Below are 7299 nucleotides of genomic sequence, written 5' to 3'. Positions count from 1 at the left end.
GCCTCGGCCTCCCAAAGTGCTGGGATTACAGGCTTGAGCCACCGCACCCGGCGTTCTACAAAATAATTTTTTAAAAAAATTAGCCAAGTATGGCATGTTTGTGGTCTCAGCTGCTTGAGGGGCTGAGAGGGAGAATCTCTTGAGCCCATGAGGTCAAGGCTGCAGTGAGCTGTGATTGCACCACTCAGTCTGGGTGACAGAGTGAGACCTTATACCCCATCTCAAAAAAAGGAAAAACAAAAACAGAACTTTCCTCTGAAAGTTATCTTTATTGCATGGTGTTTGTTTGTTTGTTTGCTTGTTTTTTGACAGTCTCACTCTGTCGCCCAGGCTGGAGTGCAGTGGCATGATCTCAGCTCACTGCAACCTTCTCCTCCCAGGTTCAAGCGATTCTCTTGCCTCAGCCTCCTAAGTAGATGGGATTAAGGTGCATACCACCATGCCTGGCTTTTGTATTTTATAGAGATGGGGTTTCACCATGTTGGCCCCGCTGGTCTAGAAATCCTGACCTTAAGTGATCTGCCCACCTTGGCCTACCAAAGTATTGGGATTATCTGATTGAGCTGCCACGCCCAGCCAGCAAGGTGTTTTTGATCATCTTGATTCCTCTAAGCTTCCCTTGGGCTGTTAGGTTGAAGCCTTTGGCGGTTGGCCTGTTAAATAAATCAGATCTAGGTGCTGGTTGCTCAGATGCCAACTCAATGTGACCTTGGGCAAAGGTCACAAGTCCTTTATCTGGGTCTTTTCCTTGAGTTAAATGGTCTCGAAGATGCTTTCCTTTTGAAACGTCTTATATAATTTTGTTTTATTTTTGAGACAGGGTTTTGCTCTGGCACCCAGGCTGGAGTGCAGTAGAGCGATCATAGCTTACTGTGGCCTCAACCTCCTGGGCTCAAGGGATCCTCCCACCTCAGCCTCTTGAGAAGCTGGGACCACAGGCACATGCCACCACTTCTGGCTAATTTTTTATTATATTTCTTTGTAGAGACAGAGTCTCCCTATGTTGATCAGGCTGGTTTAACTCCTGGCTTCAAGTGATCCTCCCACCTCAGCCTCCCAATGTGTTGGGATTTTAGGTGTGAGCCACCTACATAATTTTACAGCTTCAGTCCTTGCGATGTTACCCATTCCTAGGTGAAGCGGTAACAGTGCCTCAAAGGTGGGGCGATGGTCAATTCCATGCACTGTCAGAGTCAGTTTATTTAGATGTACTCAGAGGTCAGAAAACTACTGTCATCCAAGAAGGGTCTCAAGCTTGAAGTGGAGCAGACCAGGTGGGTGGGTTTCACAGCACCCAAAGCTGAACCTTCTTGTTTGGACAGACTAGCCCACTCAATATCCTAGAGTAGAAATTACCTTCCTTTAGTTTTTATTTTATTATTATCATTTTTTGAGACGGAGTCTCTCACTGTCACCCAGGCTGGAGTGCAGTGGCACAATCTCAGCTCACTGCAACCTCTGCCTCCCAGTTTCAAGCAATTCTCCTGACTCAGTCTCTTGAGTAGCTGGGATTACAAGAGTCCACCACCATGCCCAGCTAATTTTTGTGTTTTTAGTAGAGATAGAGTTTCACTATGTTGGTCAGCCTAGTCTCGAACTCCTGACCTCAAATGATCCACCTACCTCGACCTCCCAAAGTTTTGGGATTACAGGCGTGAGTCACCGTGCCCGGCCTAAGCTTTTAAAGTGCAATTTTTTTCTTTTTTTTTTTTTCCTTCATTATTTGTCATATATCCATAGTATACATACCTTTCTTTTTTTTTTTTTTTTTTTTTTTTTTTTTTTTTTTTTTTTGTGGTTTCTCCATGTTGGTCAGGCTGGTCTCAAACCCCCGACCTCAGGTGATCTGCCCACCTTGGCCTCCCAAAGTGCTGGGATTACAGGCGTGAGCCACCGCCACCAGCTATACGTTTTCTCTTGAAAGGAGGCACAGTAGGTCATCCAAAGAAAGGATAAAATATCTCCTTTCCCCAAATTTTGGCATCCTGGAGGACATGCTCAGTAGTCTCTTAATTGTTTCCTGGTAGGTCACCTGACATCCATCTGCCTTATCCAACCCCAACAAACCCCTCAAATGAACAAAGTCTTTTCATAGTCAATGCAGAGAAACACCTGGCAAGGAAGAGTTCACTAAAAAGAGATGCCAGGTTTTTGGCTAAATATTCAGTAAAGGATTACTTTTATTCGATTAAGTTCAGCAACTGAGGGTATTCAAGGACGAATCAAGAAAGCTCCTAGTGCCCTCCAGAAGCTCATGTCTTTTGGGGAAGCCAGACCCATAAGACCTTAAAATAGGCTGCATGCAGTGGCTCATCCCTGTAATCCTAGTACCTTGGGAGGCCAAGACGGAGGATCATTTGAGACCAGGAGTTAGAGACCAGCCTGAGCAATATAGTGAGACCTCATCTCTACAGAAAAATAATAATGAAATTAACCAGGAGTGGTGGCACATGCCTGTGGTCCCAGCTCCTCAGGAGGCTGAGATGGCAGGATCATTTGAGCTCAGGAGTTTGAGGTTGCAGTGAGCCATGTTTGCACCACTGCCCTTCAGCCTGGGCAACAGAGCATGAGCCGACATGCCTGGCCCCAGATACAGCCTTGAACAAGCAGCTGGAAGCCACAATTAGAAAGTGACCATGTGAAATCTATATCCATTAGGCGCTGAGAACCATGGGAAGTTACAGAATAGGGGATGGGCTTGACCAGATCTATCTGATCAGGAGAGCTGTGTGATGGACCAGAGGTGAGGCCAGAAACAAGAACTTCAGAAAGAAAGTATGGATTGTGTACATGGCACAGTGGCCAGCTGAAGAAACATCTTCAGGAAACTCTGCCTTCCTCATCTGTCTACTTTGACAAAGGAAATAGCACATTGTTTGGGTGACAGAAAGTCTGAGGCTTCTGACTCTTAAAGAGGTTTACTGGAAGAAATGACATTAGCAAATCCTTTTGAATTGGGGCGTATCCTTTATACCTGTAGCCCTACCTGCCCAGCAGACTAGAACAAAGGTATTAGAAGAGAAGCGCTTTGAGTATGTCAGCAAGGATGAGAAATGACAGCAAAATACCAACCTGTATAGGGAACCTCAGTGTCTTCATCCGCATACTGGAGATGGGAGAGGAAAATCCCATACCTACTTTGTAAGATTGAGGTAATGTGGGGTGTAAGTACTTCATAAGCCTCGTGGAGCTGTGCAGAAGTAAGGGATTATTATACACTAACAAAAAGTGGCCTGGAGTAGGCAAGAAGCATGTGCATCCCTACAGAGAAATTCTTTTCCATTTGTTATGTCTAAGAGGTTCTTCTTTCATAGTTTGCACCAGTTACTATCTCCTGGTCTTTCAGCAAGTGTTTCCAGGGTTTCTCCAATTTCTCCATAAAGTTATTTACTCATTTCAGCTTTTTATTTATTTATTTATTGAGAGACGGAGTCCCGCTCTGTTGCCATACTGGAGTACAGTGGCGTGATGTCAGCTCACTGCAACCTCTGACTCCCTGGTTTAAGCCATTCTTTTGCCTCAGCCTCCTGAGTAGCTGGGATTACAGGCATGAGCCACCATGCACAGCTGATTTTTGTATTCTTAGCAGAGACGGGGTTTCACCATGTTGGCCAGGATGGTCTCGATCTCCTGATCTCATGATCTGTCCGCTTTAGCCTTCCAAAGTGCTGGGATTACAGGATTAAGCCACTGTGCCCTGCCTTGTTTCAGCTTTTAAATGGGTATATAGGTATAGCACCTGAGTGCTATATCTGTATTGTGGGGATTTGGCCACTGTTTAGCAACATACTGATCCAGTGCCAGTTACTGCAGATTCAAATATTATAGGTGAGACAGGAATTATAGCCCCACTTGACCTTCTGGTTCTTTTTCTTGCTCTAAAAAGCTAACTTTCTTGTCTCCTGCTGTTTAGATTATATTATTAAAACATATACCATGACATGAAAAGAAACATAACCAGCCTGGGCAACATAGGGAAACCTTGTATTTACAAAAAATAAAAGCAAGCTGGGTGTGGTGGCTCATGCCTGTAATCACAACACTTGGGGAGGCCAAGGTGGGTGGATCACCTGAGGTCAGGAGTTCGAGACCAGCCTGGCCAACATGGCAAACTCCCGTCTCTACTAAAAATACAAAATTAGCCAGGTATGCTGGTACATGCCTGTAATCCCAGCTACTTGGGAGGCTGGGGCAGGAGAATCACTTGAACCCATGAGGTAGAGGTTGCAGTGAGCCAAGATCGTGCCATTGCACTCCAGCCTGGGTGACAGAGTGAGACTCCATATTAAAACAAAAAAACAAAAGCAAATTAGCCCAACGTGGTGGTACATGCCTGTTGTCTCAGCTGTTTGCAAGGCTGAAGTGGGAAGATCGCTTGAGTCCGGAATGTTGAGGTTGCAGGGAACTGTGGGCTTCAGCTTGGGTGACAGAGTAAGATCCTGTCTCCAAATTGAAAAAAAGAAAGAAAAACATAAAAGCAGAGCAAATAGTCCTAACTCTTTTGGTTATCATCATAATTATTGTGGTGCATCAATGAAAAATGTTCTGTTAGGTATCCTGAGATGAGATGTCAAAGGGATTTCTAACTGTGAATTTGCTTTTTGTTGTTATTAAATCAAATTTATTTCCTCCTTTTCCTTTAAGAACAAGTAGAGGCCGCACATGGTGGCTCACGCCTGTAATCCCAGCACTTTGGGGGACCTAGGCGAGCAGATCACTTGAGGTCAGGAGTTCTGGACCTGGCCAACATGGGGAAACCCCGTTTCTACTAAAAATGCAAAAATTAACTTATAGTTAATTGCCCATAGTCCCATATACTCTGGAGGCTGAGGCAGGAGAATGGCTTGAACCCAGTGGCAGAGTTTGCAGTGAGTCAAGATTGCGCCACTGCACTGCAGCCTGGGCAACAGAACAAGACAACGTCTAAAAAAAAAGGAAAAAAGAACAAGTGGAGAAAGACATTTGGGCGAGCAATTGCAACATGCTGACTCATCTAGGGTGTCGAGAAGACCAAAGCAATTCAAAAAAGGGATATTATATCAAGGGCACTGTGGAAAACAATTAAAACGATGGGCTCCAGATGCACCTGACTCCAGAGAAGCAATTTGACTGACATTCGTACCCCATATACCCCTCCCTCCCCAGCTAAGTTAACTGGCTGTGGTAACCTCGATTTCAGCCTGAAAGATTTTTCTATGTGTGCTAACATTTTAGCAGTTGGTTTCCCTCTGTTTTGACGGTGATTAGGGCATTAAAGCACCAGATACTTTAAACAGATTTAAGAATTTGTTAGTTTTTCAGGAGATGGTGCAAAATTTACTCAAGATTCACCTTTTTGCTTAAGGTAAAGGTTCCCAAAGGGTGTTCATTTCCAACTTTCATTTTAGTTTCATTTAATGTAGAAAAAAAGTTTTTATTTACATTCAGTATTCTAACTTTAACAGCAGTTTGTTTTTTCTTTTTTTTCCATAGGCAGAACATTCTGTGATATTTTTTACAGCATTCATTATGTAGACTGGTCTTGTCGGTTTTATATGCAACATTATTGAATGACTCTGCATGTGAACAATGAATGATAGTTTCATAAACAACCTTTAGGAGGCAGACATAGCTTCAGTTTAGCACTATAAAAACATGTCGCTATACAATAGCCTGTAGAAGGTGCTAAGAAAATACAAAGAAGTAAAACAAATAGATAAAATGCAATACGTAATAAAATCATGAATAAAATGATAATAATAATGCATGAAGTAAAAGGGTTTATGTAGGACTGGGTGGCATTCATGTCTGTATGAGACACAGGGAAATGGACAAGGGTGGGTGAGGGAGTACCTAGGCTACAAATCCATTTATGTATGTATGTGGTGTTGAATGGAGCTTCAGAAGCCAGAACGTTTAATAGGACAGGTGGCTGATACAGGCTGCTAAATTTAGATACTCCCTTTTATTGAAGTACAACAGGTACCACTGCTGCTTGTTTTAATATTTTCTCTGTGGACTTGCTTCTACAGCATAAAGACTGCCTCACCTGGGCTTCCTTATATGGAAATAAATTACATGTAAAAATTATTAATCTCCAACTATGAAGAGCATTTCATGTTTCTAAAAATTGTAACATTTTTTCCACGATTTTTCTTTTCTTGGTGGAGATGGGGTTTTGCTGTTTCCTAGGCTGCTCTCAAACTCTTGGCCTCAAGTAATCCTCCCACCTCAGCCTCCCAAAATGTTGAGATTACAGGCATGAGCCACCACACCCAGCCTGGAACAATTTTTGGAAGGAAAAGAAATATTCCCCATGACCATCCTACTTGAGATAGTGAAGGCATCTGTTTTGTTTTACAAACTGAAACAGGATAGCAAGAGTCAAACACGTTTTCAGGCAAAAAGAATTTTATCATTAGAGACATTTTGCTGGAAAATAGGTGGACTGAAAGTCTGTTGATGTGTGTAGGAAACATCATTGTTAATCCTTTGTGTGTGTAGGCACACAATTTAAAATAGAAAATAAAATTAAGTGTCATAAGGATAATATAATAAGCAGGTATCACAATTATTAGGTACTCTTTATTGTATAGCACACAAATGGCTCTGTAACACCATAATAACAGTACACCTAGGGGCCCACAGCTGATAGGTCCCAGAGTAAATAATTTAGCTACTGGTATACGTTGAATAGTATTTTATTTGGTCACAGTTTTGGGAAATCCTCATTCATTTCAGATATTGAAGCTTTATTTTTCAGGCTAGCAAAAGTTAACGTAGACTGGGTGCTGTGGCTCACGCGTGTAATCCCAGCACTTTGGGAGACCGAGGCGGGAGGATTGCTTGAGCCCAGGAGTTTGAGAGCAGCCTGGGCAACATAGTCAAACCCTGTCTCTATAAAAATTTTAAAATAAAATTAAAAGTAAGTGTTGTATGAAAGGAGAGAAGGTTATCACTTCCCTTGACAAAGATGGAAGAGGCCCTCGGGCCTGACAACACACATACGGTTTAAAAATCTTATATTTAAAATTATTTTTTTAAAAATTACAAATAAAAAATAGGGGTGGGGGAGAGAGAACATCAGGAAGAATAGCTAATGGATGCTGGGCTTAAATATCTAGGTGATGGGGTGATCTGTGCAGCAAACCACCACAGCACACATTTACCTGTGCAACAAACCTGCACATCCTGCACATGTACCCCTGAAGTTAGAAGTGGAAGAAAGGCTGGGCATGGTGGCTGATGCCTGTAATCCTAGCACTTTGGGAGGCCGAGGTGGGTGGATCACCTGAGGTCAGGAGTTCAAGACCAGCCTGG

At 42.9% G+C, this 7299-nt stretch overlaps 1 pseudogene; it reads left to right on the top strand.

Moving 5' to 3' along the window:
• The first annotated feature begins 6908 nt into the window (after positions 1-6908).
• LOC119466964 lies at positions 6909-7023 on the top strand (annotated as a pseudogene).
• Positions 7024-7299: the final 276 nt, after the last annotated feature.

Source organism: Cebus imitator, unplaced genomic scaffold, assembly GCF_001604975.1.
Source record: "Cebus imitator isolate Cc_AM_T3 unplaced genomic scaffold, Cebus_imitator-1.0 Scaffold244, whole genome shotgun sequence".
NCBI classification, from domain to species: Eukaryota; Metazoa; Chordata; class Mammalia; order Primates; family Cebidae; genus Cebus; species Cebus imitator.
The sequence above is the reverse complement of the archived record's forward strand: the minus strand, read 5'-3'. Positions and strand labels throughout refer to the sequence as shown.